Genomic DNA, 11,278 nt, shown 5'->3' with positions numbered 1-11,278 from the left:
TTTTGCTTATTGTTTTTCTTTAACACTTTATTGACACTTGACACAACATTCAAAATAGATATATTCTATTCAAACAGTTCATGAAAAAAATTATTGCTTTGTTCCGACAGTTGGATTGGCTGGATTTGAACAGGACGTTCTATACGAGAAGGGATTACGTTGGTTTTATTCAGTTATTTTGGGGATGATTGACGTATTATCAGTGTACCGTATGTCAAGAAGCATCCTATGGTGATACAGGTGAGCCATCACCCCTCAGATTAAGCTCTAGGATATGTTTGCTACAATGACGGAATCGTTGTAACAAAGTCTTCTGTTCTTACTTCATATGCTTCATCTTGTTTTATACAGTTTTCCAAAATGACTCAACTGTAAATATTGTAAAACAAGCACGATTAAAAGCGTGTATATAAATTTGTAAAATTTAAGAATTGCCAAAGAATTTGTCCAAACAATTAATTTTTGAGAAATTTCAGAAATTTCCTTCAAATAGGCCATTCTTTTCTGAGAAATTTCCTTAGAAATAAGACCACATTTGACCATCGTTATCATGTTCACTACTTCATGTAAAAGTTATATATCGTCTTCCAAGAAAACAACATAACAATTTTTAATTTTTAAACCTCACAAGCATTCGTTCTCCGCAAGAATATTTCTCTCCACATATCTGTTGTAAAAGAGTGAAAGACAAATAATATTTTAAAGAACATATAAAGTTTTTTTTGAAAGCTGAAACAAGGTAATAGATATATATGTTATTGTTATGCCTGAGTCTGACTTTGACTTTCATAGCGGAAATTGAAACGATATTTATTTTTATTTCTACATAGCAAAGATATTTAAGTTTTTTCCTACACAGCCAATATTGTGAATAATCTTTTGTATAACATCTCTAACTAAAGCAATATCGTTAAAATGGATAAAGTTCAAGAACTTTCTGAAGCACTGCCTTTACCAAGTCAGCCATTCTTAAACGTCGAAGTAAATGAATGCAAAGAAAGGTTAGTTCATAAAATGAACAAAGGACTGTATGCAGAAGGATATTGAATTGCATTTCATGTAATAATCTAGTTGAGTGAGTCTGTGTTAGTGAAACCATGCTACAGGTGAAACTAGGTAATGAACAAATCATGTTTTGTTTTGTAAAGAAACTTGAATAATTTTAATATGTTACTAGATTGACGTCACTGGTCATATGTTGTGCTTCAACAGACTCACTTCTTCAAATACCACTGTGCTGTCAAAACGTGAACAAAACCATTTATTCAATTTGATAATAAGCATTAACATCTTAATAGTATTTACCACTTTATTTTAGCACTATCCCAGAGTATAGAATTATAAAGCTTGTCAAAGACTTTCTTATCAACATGAAAACAATTCATGGCGACTCATGTTTCGTAGAATTTGTTGATCCTTTTTTAATGGAACATGTCAAGAGCATAACTATTGTGTATGACACAGATAATTTTTCAACATATGGCAAGGTTATTGACCCTATGATCAGACAATATTTACTTTCGCATGTGTGAGAGTAGGTTGTTCACACCCCCCTGGTATGTCACACATCCCTTTTTGTTGAACCCCCACGGAAAAGAAAATGCAAGAACTCTTAGAGGATTGACTTAGTTTGATAATGAAGATTTACATGAAGTACATATTTCTGTCAAACCTTCATAATTCTTTTAACAGATAATTGATTTGAAAAAAGTTATGCTAAAGTATCATGTCTATCAACTTCATGATGGGGGGCATGGATATGAAGAACTTGAGGATGATATATCTGCTCCAGACAACTGGCTTTTGCCTACAGGTGGGTAAATTTTGCCTGCAGGTGGTCAACTCACTTCAGTCCCAGGTCTTTTCGCTTTCACGAGTTATAAGTATTAGCAACAAATACAATTAATTCATCATTTTAGAGGATTTTCAGGGCTTGTGGGAAAGCTTGCTCTTTGACTCGGATGTGAAAATCAGGTTGTTCTTCATAATGAACATTTAATGATTTCTCTCGTGAGCGAAGTTTAAATTGTAGCTTGTTAAGGACGTCTTTAGCGCCGAAATAAGTTAACGTTTAAACAGTTAGCTGTCAAAACGTCAAATAGATTTTTTAAGGATTTTCCTAATTTCTCCTATTTTCCAATGTACATTATGTACTCGGAGTTACTGATCAACGGAGTTACTGATCAACGGATCTGATCTAACTTATTAATCTCTAATATTTTCAAAAGGTTTACGCAAGCGATGACATTGTGCACCGTAGTGGTGACAAAGCTTACTTAGTAAACATTAAAAATACACATCTCAGCAATTCTAGCGAGTTATATCGATTAAAAAATGTTAAAAATTTTGTTGTTCTAATTTATTTACGAAAGTATATGTGCCATGACTATGATATTTCATGTATCTCATTTTTATCTTATTTTTTAGTTGCTAAAATATGCGGCAACGACACTTTCTCCGACAGGTTTGTCGTGTGAAATGAAACTATTGAACTGAAGACTTTTAGAGAAGCCAAATTGCAAAATCGTTCGTTTTTCCATCTTTTTAAAATCACTCCCAAACAATGACATTTCAAAGTATATATTAGTCACGTGTTTGAATCATATTTTAGAGGCGTGGATTTCAACATCATCTCGTGAAATAAAGTTATCTTATTGCATGGTAAGTTAGTTTCCTTGGTAACCAGACGTGAGTCCTTGCGTCATCGTCCGTCACGTGTATCTTTTACGAATCAAATTAGATTCTATTTTTGCGTGTGTTGACTTTGTAACAACTCTCATCTTAACGGAGAAATCTCATCACTCATAACATTCAAGATTGAAAAATCACATATCAAAGTATTGATAAGAATAAGTTAGCTACAATCAGATAGAATGAAACGCGAGAGACGTGATGGTGTTTTAACGAGCCAACTATTAAATGACGTCAAGGCTACCATGTTTGTGTACCGCTGTGACGTCACTCGAAAACAAACAACGAAGCCAATCAAACACCAGCATTTACCACTCATAGTACATCATGTTTGTCTTCACGTGATCTACTGCAAATATCCAGAAGAATAAGTTGAACTTTTCTTTAAAACTTTCACAGAGCCAACCGGTACTGGTGAAACATCCTTATGTAAGGCGCTTGCTCAAAAATTATCCATACCACTTTCTAAAAGGTAAAAACACTACATTTTATTTTGATGTTACGTAAATCGCAATCCATTACTATCCATGTGTACTGCAACTAATATTGCCACGTAATTTTATTGTTATGTCGAAATTATAAATACAGTATAATCCAAAGGACATGTTGTAAACTCAACATCAAATTTAGAAAACAAGACGATTAAAATGTAAATATTACACTTTCAATTGTTTTGCTTTGTAACTTTTATTAAGTTTACGAAAATGTTCTAAAGATAGCAAATACCATAGTAAATGGTAAAAGTAATATAATAAGTTGATAGTTCTTACAAGAACTGTTGTAAGTAAGAGCACTAACCCAATAGTCTAAATTAAACGACACGATGCATTTCGGCAGACTACTCCTCAGGTGTCAACGTCTGCTGAATGAAAATTTACAATCTACCGATATTTATAATGCCAAGACAACAGTCTTTATCAACTTATTATATTACATTTACCATTCACTATGGTATTTGCTATCTTTAAAACTATGTATTATTTCTTTCTCTACAATGTTGTCGCTTTTACAGGAGTAAAAGCACGAAAATATTATATGACATGAACAAACTTGCTTGATGACAACTTTGTTCAGTCAAATACTTATTATCTATCAATTACGTATTTACAGAAGTCTTGATTTGAACTACATTTATGCGTTTATTTGCTAAACCTAGTCTTCCCCAATGTTGTTTTCTTCTTATTTCAGACATCCTAATGTAATTATATTGACAACATCGAACATAACTAGAGCCATAGACGTTGCGTTCGTGGACAGGTTGAAAATATGTTTGTGACTCGAAAGTTTTTTAATTCACTTTCTCATCTAACTTCGCTATTTGTTCGCCCACAGAGCCGACATCAAACAGTATATTGGTCCGCCATCAGCCAAAGCTATTTACAAAATTTACCATTCTTGCATCAAGGAACTTGTAAGGGTAGGGTATTCAATGTTTTTACCACAGGATAAGAAAAAATATAGTTGAAACAGCACTATTTGTTTGTATGTAACTTATGTCTTCTTGTGCACGTGATCAACGAAATGGCTGCCGGTCAATTATGTTTTCTGGCCAAAAGGAACGCCGAAATGGCTTACCGCAACCTGTCATCATATACAATATAAAACAACAATTTGCCTCGTGAAGTATATCCCCTCTTCTCAGTACTTTGTACCTTTACGTCTACTGCTTTATTTCCATACCACAATATAGTCGTTTGTGCAAGTTATACAAACATGTTGCTTAAATAGAGAGGTGTGCAGCTATATAGAAATTGATTGCAAACGATTGCATTGTAGATAATTTTTTAATAATCAAAATTAATGTTCACCGTTTCATCACAGACCAGTATCATATCACCAGCCACTCAAATTTTGGATTTAGGTACAACTGAAAAATACACGAAATTTTATTTTGACGAAAATTGACGGTGTTTTCTCTTCTTATATTTGTCCTTAATTGTGTATGTAGAGCTCTGGAAATTTAACGGTTTGTTAGAAATTTTTGTTCACTTCTATGTTGATGACATGGTTTTAATTTCCGATGTACAACTTTTTCTCCCTATTTTCCATTGTAGCTTTGTCGACAACGATTTAACACACTGTAGTCTTGAATTAAAGAAGATAGCCGAGTAGTGAGTAGATGTTTAGATGTAGATCGTCGAGGTTAGTGGAGTCCTGCGAAGGACTGTTGATGTTGAGGTTGACTGACTTCTCAACAACCTTAGCGGTAGTCATCTTTAGAGTCAGCATCAACAACAACAGTTCTTTTCAGGACTTTACTAACCTGGACGATCTACATCTACAAACATGTAACGATACTCCCATGTTCAAACCTTTCACTTTAAAGTAAAGTGATGTCACAGAGTAAAATAAACATTTCTTGTCTTCGTTTATGGTAAATATTATGTCACCCAGTCTTCATGTTTTCAAGTTAGTATTCTTCTCGTTTTACAAAGAAAACGAAACTACGCCCGGGGGATTTTCAGAAGTTGTCTGAACCTTGGCAGTATGTTCTAGTTTCTTTATGAGAAGAATTCTTGTAAAGAAAAAGACAAATTTTGAAAGGAAAACCCGTTTTCGGTCCATGCTTCCCGATACCTTCTTAAGCGTAAGGCACTAAAACGCGGCATGTTAACGTTTCGGTAGCAGATTTCGGCCCCTCCACGCTATCCTACTTGGGAAATGCCAATAGCAAGCTTCCGCCCATCAGACCCTGAGATCACCTGCGATAGGCTTTGCTCAGGATACGCAGGGAGAGTGCGGTCGCCACCGAAGTGAGGGCCCCTAAGCCACTGCATACTATATCGCACCCAGCTTCCACTGCTAGTTGACATCTACTATATGAAGTTTTAGCTTTATATATATATACCAAAATTTAAAGGCGTACGAAAGTTGTGGGATGATTGTTATCGTTACAGCGCATGCCCAGATGATTTCTTTGATAATTTGCGACTAAGTGAGTTAAATGACACAAATGTAGTGCAAGTACATATAGTTGGTCGTTGTCATGACTATGAACAATTACTGAGTGGACTGCGCATGCTCGAGCGCATGCGCAGACGATTTCTCTATTAAATTGTTACTAAGCATGCTATTTACTTCAAAATTGGTGCTAGTAGATGCAGTTGGTCGTTGCCATGACCATGAACTCGGGTAGCTGGTCAAATTGACTGCGCATGCTCAGTGAGACTGCGCATGCGCAGATGATTTGTCTTAAAACGTGTGACTGAGCGAGCTAATTACTCCAAAATCGGTACTAGTACATCCAGTTGGTCGTTACCATGAGCTGGAGAGTTTGTGGAGTTGACAACGCATGCTCAGATTCTCAATTAATTTGTGACAGAGCGAGCTCTGAACTTGGTGCTTGTAGATGCGCTGAGCAGGCTTTCCATTATATATTTTTGTCATGCTCTTTGTCTACTTAAGCTTGTTTTTACAAATGCATGTGAAACTCGTCAACACTTTGTTACGGCTCTCGTAATATCCGTGACAAGGTTAAAATTTTTTATTTTTCTACAACTTTATACCTGCATATTGCATGTCATATCCAAGCTTTCCTTAGATTTGACGGGAAATGGTTTTATTCACTCTTACATCTTCTGCCTTTATAATTAGTCGATCTGTATTTCTAAACTAATACTTACAAATGCCCCAAGAGAATTTTTTTTATTGGCTCTCTTCTACAAATACAATACCATGTCCGACTATTTGATTGCACGAATTTTTTAATTTGATCACGTTTTTTTGACACGTGTGTTTACGATGGGAAAGATGGATTGCTTAAACGTACCTAGTTGTTTAGACTACTTGGATCCATAGTTATCCTGTAACGTAAACTCTTGTGAAACACCAATGAGCATACGTAGTGTGTCTTGTATAACCTCTATTCTTGTTCTCCACTTCATCATCTATCCATATTTGTTCTTGTTTAGTTCTCAGCTCAACACAACCCTTGTCTGAAGTTCCTAAAACCTTCATCTACCCAAGAAAGATCTCTGGTGGTAACATGTTAGGTATGGCTAGTGGTTGGTCATCGTCATTGAGCCTTGCGAAACCAGTTCAGTATACGTTAATTGTCCTGAAAACGTTGAGGAGGTTGCTAGTAAAGCGTCGCCTAAACCAGAAGTTAGTTTTCATGGTATGCTAACTGATTACGCAAACGTTGTTAGGAATAAGTTCACATAAAATGGTTATGGTCTCATTCCATCGTATTCTGAGAAGGTTTCATGTTCATCCTGAATCTTTCACCAATGTTACAAATACTTAGTTTTTTTTGCTTTTTGAAATTGTCGTTTTTATGGCTATTATTTTAGAGCATAGACATTGAAAAATCTTGTGGTAGTACAGGTATTTTCAACATTTTTTTGTTGAAAAATTCTCTAGTTTCAATTCTTCGAAATTTCTCATCTTAATTGTCACCTTTTCTTTAGAATCCTTTCGATACGAGAAATCGTCGGGATTTGAGGTACTTTATACGATATATTGAATTTAAGCGTTAATAACTCTCATCTGTTCATCGTAACTTTGCGATAATTCTATGGATAAATTATGTTTTATATATAACAGATTATTGATGATCATACTTCACCTGAAGGTGTTCAGCAAGAACGACGTATGAAGTTACTGTCGTTAATTAATAATATAGCCCTTGATAAAGGGTTGGATGGTCGAAATTATTAATGTCATGGTTGTTTCAGACCAATTGGAATGAGTATGATCAATGAATTCTCGACTTGTTATTTGCCAATAACTCAAATATATTTATTTTCAAATTTCTTAGCTTAATAAATGTTATCTTTGTAGAAACTATTATAACAAAGTACATAATCCCTTTTTCCGTGAAGCCCATGGATGCGTTCGTTCATGATGAAAGAGTCATATTGTAAGGAGGCTCTCGTTCATCACGAGAGAGTTATGAGAAAATACGTTGTAAAGGTACTAAGTAAAAAACATATAAACATGCTTAGTGTTTGTTTAAGTTATTTGTTTGTACCAGGAAGGAAGGGCTTTAGAGGGTGTGAATTTCATTATGTCTGTGATGGACTCTTGTGTAGCCGGAGGGGGGAACTGTGCTTTTCTAAATGAAATAAAATGGTGAATGGAGGGATGGTATTCAACTTTATGAACTTTTCTGCAGTGATGTTATTGTTATGTTAGTAAAAACAGAAGTCAAGACCTTTGGGCCTTACCATTAAGACCGTCATACAATTTAAACTGTACTCTTTAAATGTATTTAGTGCTAACAACGGCATTAGACAAGGTGAAAATTTTCAAACTCTTTCTAGGTACTGAGAGCTCCACATAATTAAATATTGTCAAGTACAGAGTGATAAAGGGTGGAAAACTCACCTTTCCATTTCCACAGCGAACCAACGTGCCCATAAACGCAATATTTTTTTTGCTCCGTAAGACTACTGTTCGCTAAGGCTTCTGGTATTGATGACGTATATTTCCTCTGGGGTTCAGTTTCCTCAGTGAAGCTTCATTCATCAATTTCAAGGTCTACGGCCTAAACACAACAAAAATATCAAGGTGAGGAAGACAGCTGGTCTTCATATGGTGAATGAGTGAGGAAAATCAGTAAAGTTTTCAAAATGTATGTTCAGAAGCAGTCTAGGGACAAACAGCTCACCTCAACCAATCGTATATCAGCTGGTACACGATCACAAGTAGCTATGACAACAATATCCCCACAAACTAATTCTTTAGCAAGAAAGTTTACCAATGAACCATTCCTAAAGCTAAAAATACAGAGAATATTCACAAAGAAAAGGCATCCAACATATATAAACTGCTGATAACAACAAAACATTGACATTCTTAAGTTAAGAGTCCATGCACATGGTAGACATATATTGTCCAATTACAATGCTTACAATTCCAGATGCAAGCAGCAGCAATATCATAAGCTCTTTGAACTAAAAATTTATACAAATTTCTTTAATTTATATACTTCGCTACAGTGACTACATCAGGAGTGATCTGACGTTGATTCTCGAGTCCTTTTATACTCCAGTCTGGTGTCATTAGAAGTGATTTGATGGTGAAACTTGAGTCCTTTTATACCCCAGTCTAGTGTCTTTACCATAATTAATCTGATGTTGAAACTTAAATTTTATATGCTCCAGTCTAGTGTCCTCATCATAAGTGATCTGTTGTTGACACACGAGTACTTATACACTCCAGTCTAATGCCTTTATCATTGATCTGATGCAGCCACTCGATTCCTACTAGAAAAATCTTAACAGTTTAAAAATAGCCAACCAACCTGATCAAAATATTTTCGCCATATTGGAACTTCAGCTCCCGCATCAAATTCGTTCAACCCATATATTCTTGCACGTCTTTCGGCTTCAGATTTGTCCAAACCAGTATATACATGAGTTACAAAGTCCCTTTCTACATCGTCGATGGACAAGCTAGACACTTTTGTTGATGGCATAAACGGCAACATTTTAATCTCCGGAGTCTTACTCTCACTATCTGTTTGAGATTTCAAATTCATTTAAACTGTACAGTTTTCGCTAGCGTCGCAGACGAGAAGAATCTGTTAGCGTGTTTTCATTTCGGATATCCCGAGGACATTTCTGTCAGCAGGTTAATTCAAAACAACTTAAACAAGCCAACATTACAGAAATTTTTAATTTTAATTGTCATAAATTTATTTGAGCATTCATTTGCAAACATCACAATCATGCCAGTCGGTACTTCATGTAAGTATTTTTATTCATAAATTTCACGCTCCTGGAGGGGAGGTGGCTGTGTCCTTTCCAAGAGCTTATTACCATAAACTATTATTTGTCTTCCGATCAGGCAGAATTTATAATATTAATAATTAAATAATAGACATGGATTCATATTGCCTATAAAATTTTCCATACATCGTCTGATTCTGTGAAGAATTTAGCTATCAATTACTGTATAGAAAATACTTTACCATCTAAACTATTTTCCTTCTCCTCCTATGAGCCCCATACCCAGTGCAAACGCCCTCCCCCCCGTCAGTGAAAAATCCATCACAATCATGACCATCAAATCATTCCATAGAAAAATCCACCCGTGTTATAGTTCATACGCGCATTTAAGTCCATATGATTAACAGTGAGTTGTTCACAGATCACTTCAGTAGTTCACAGATTCCATCCAAATTCCGGAAAATAACATACTATTGAAAATTTTGTTTTACGTTAAGAACAATTACAGCCAAATTTTGCATATCTTGGAAAAGTTTGGTGTTCGTTGATATTTAATGATAAATTTTTATTGATATTTTTGCATTGATCTGAAAGATCTTGTTAGGAAGATTGTTTTACTCTTGAACACAATACATAGAAACACATATATATAAGGATTTCCGGTTGTATTTCATAGTTGATACATCTTGACTTACAATTCACTGACTGACAACGTCAATCAAAACATGAACGACTTATTATATAGAATGTAAACGGTCCATATAAAACATCCGTTTCCCAAAAAATTAATGCCATTTCCAACCCCCCAATCTTCCTCCAAGAATGAACAAACATTAAGTTCTTATTAATTGTATTCATACAAATTCTATTAGTTTACATCAAAGTTTCGAATACTTGGCTATCATTTGAAAAATTGTTTTGATTTAGTCAAATTTTATATTACATACGTATGATCTTATCCAAATTTTGTAAAATTTTTATGTTATGGAAAATTTGTTCAAATGCATAAATTATAGTTTTTTGATAAAAATTTGGAATTATTATAAAATTCATTTTCAGGTGGGAGGGGTAGTATCCCAATTTTGTAAAATTTTTTTTGTTATGGAAAATATGTTCAAATGCATAAATTATAGTTTTTTGATGAAAATATGGAAATATGAAGAAATTCATTTTCAGGAGGGGAGGGGTGGTATCCCAATTTTTAAAATTTTTTGTTATGGAAAATATGTTGAAATGCATAAATTATAGTTTTTTGATGAAAATATGGAAATATGAAGAAATTCATTTTCAGGGGGAGGGTCGATCCCAATTTTTAAATTTTTTTGTTATGGAAAAATGTGTTCAATGCATAAATTATAGTTTTCTGATGAAAATATGGAAATATGAAGAAATTCATTTTCAGGGGGTGGTATCCCAATTTTGTAAAATTTTTTTTGTTATGGAAAATGTGTTCAAATGCATAAATTATAGTTTTTTGATAAAAATTTGGAATTATTATAAAATTCATTTTCAGGGGAGGGTGGTATCCCAATTTTGTAAAATTTTTGTTATGGAAAATGTGTTCAAATGCATAAATTATAGTTTTTGATGAAAATATGGAAAATATGAAAAATCTGTTTCAGGGGAGGGGTGGTATCCCAATTTTGTAAAATTATTTTTGTAAATTTGGAAATATAAATAAAATCTATTTTCAGGGGGAGGGTGGATTCCAATTTTGTAAATATTTTATTTTGTGATGGAATAATTGTAGTTTCAAACGCAAAAATTATATTTTTTGATGGAAAACATGCAAAATATGAAAGAAAATATCCGTTTTCAGTGGGAGGGGTGGATTCCCAAATTTTGTAAATATTTTATTTTCGTGGAAAATGTGTTCAAATGCATAAATTATAGTTTTTGATTAAAATTTGGAA

At 34.1% G+C, this 11,278-nt stretch overlaps 3 long non-coding RNA genes across 8 annotated transcripts; 2 read left to right on the top strand and 1 right to left on the bottom strand.

Moving 5' to 3' along the window:
* On the top strand, nucleotides 1–1,969 carry LOC124444284. Of its 3 annotated transcripts, XR_006947929.1 has the most exons (5): nucleotides 3–240; nucleotides 632–739; nucleotides 903–1,001; nucleotides 1,693–1,813; nucleotides 1,920–1,969. It is a non-coding gene; the product is annotated as an uncharacterized LOC124444284 (long non-coding RNA). The 3 variants fall into 3 exon arrangements; XR_006947928.1 differs by lacking the exons at nucleotides 1,693–1,813; nucleotides 1,920–1,969 and adding an exon at nucleotides 1,178–1,390 and having other exon boundaries at nucleotides 1–240; nucleotides 860–1,001; XR_006947927.1 differs by lacking the exons at nucleotides 1,693–1,813; nucleotides 1,920–1,969 and adding an exon at nucleotides 1,178–1,390 and having other exon boundaries at nucleotides 6–240.
* Nucleotides 1,970–2,810: 841 nt separating this feature from the next.
* On the bottom strand, nucleotides 2,811–9,383 carry LOC124444285. Of its 2 annotated transcripts, none has more exons than XR_006947931.1 (4): nucleotides 8,939–9,383; nucleotides 8,303–8,411; nucleotides 8,020–8,179; nucleotides 2,811–3,156 (listed from the first exon to the last, which is right to left on the bottom strand). It is a non-coding gene; the product is annotated as an uncharacterized LOC124444285 (long non-coding RNA). The 2 variants fall into 2 exon arrangements; XR_006947930.1 differs by lacking the exon at nucleotides 2,811–3,156 and adding an exon at nucleotides 7,617–7,747.
* LOC124444282 lies at nucleotides 3,757–4,799 on the top strand. Of its 3 annotated transcripts, none has more exons than XR_006947926.1 (3): nucleotides 3,757–3,948; nucleotides 4,024–4,108; nucleotides 4,746–4,799. It is a non-coding gene; the product is annotated as an uncharacterized LOC124444282 (long non-coding RNA). The 3 variants fall into 3 exon arrangements; XR_006947925.1 differs by lacking the exon at nucleotides 4,746–4,799 and adding an exon at nucleotides 4,468–4,545; XR_006947924.1 differs by lacking the exon at nucleotides 4,746–4,799 and adding an exon at nucleotides 4,513–4,554 and having other exon boundaries at nucleotides 3,758–3,948.
* Nucleotides 9,384–11,278: the final 1,895 nt, after the last annotated feature.

Source organism: Xenia sp. Carnegie-2017, unplaced genomic scaffold, assembly GCF_021976095.1.
Source record: "Xenia sp. Carnegie-2017 unplaced genomic scaffold, XeniaSp_v1 HiC_scaffold_21, whole genome shotgun sequence".
In the NCBI taxonomy this organism is placed as follows: Eukaryota; Metazoa; Cnidaria; class Anthozoa; order Malacalcyonacea; family Xeniidae; genus Xenia; species Xenia sp. Carnegie-2017.
Note: the sequence above shows the minus strand (reverse complement) of the source record. Positions and strands in the feature narration are given on the sequence as shown.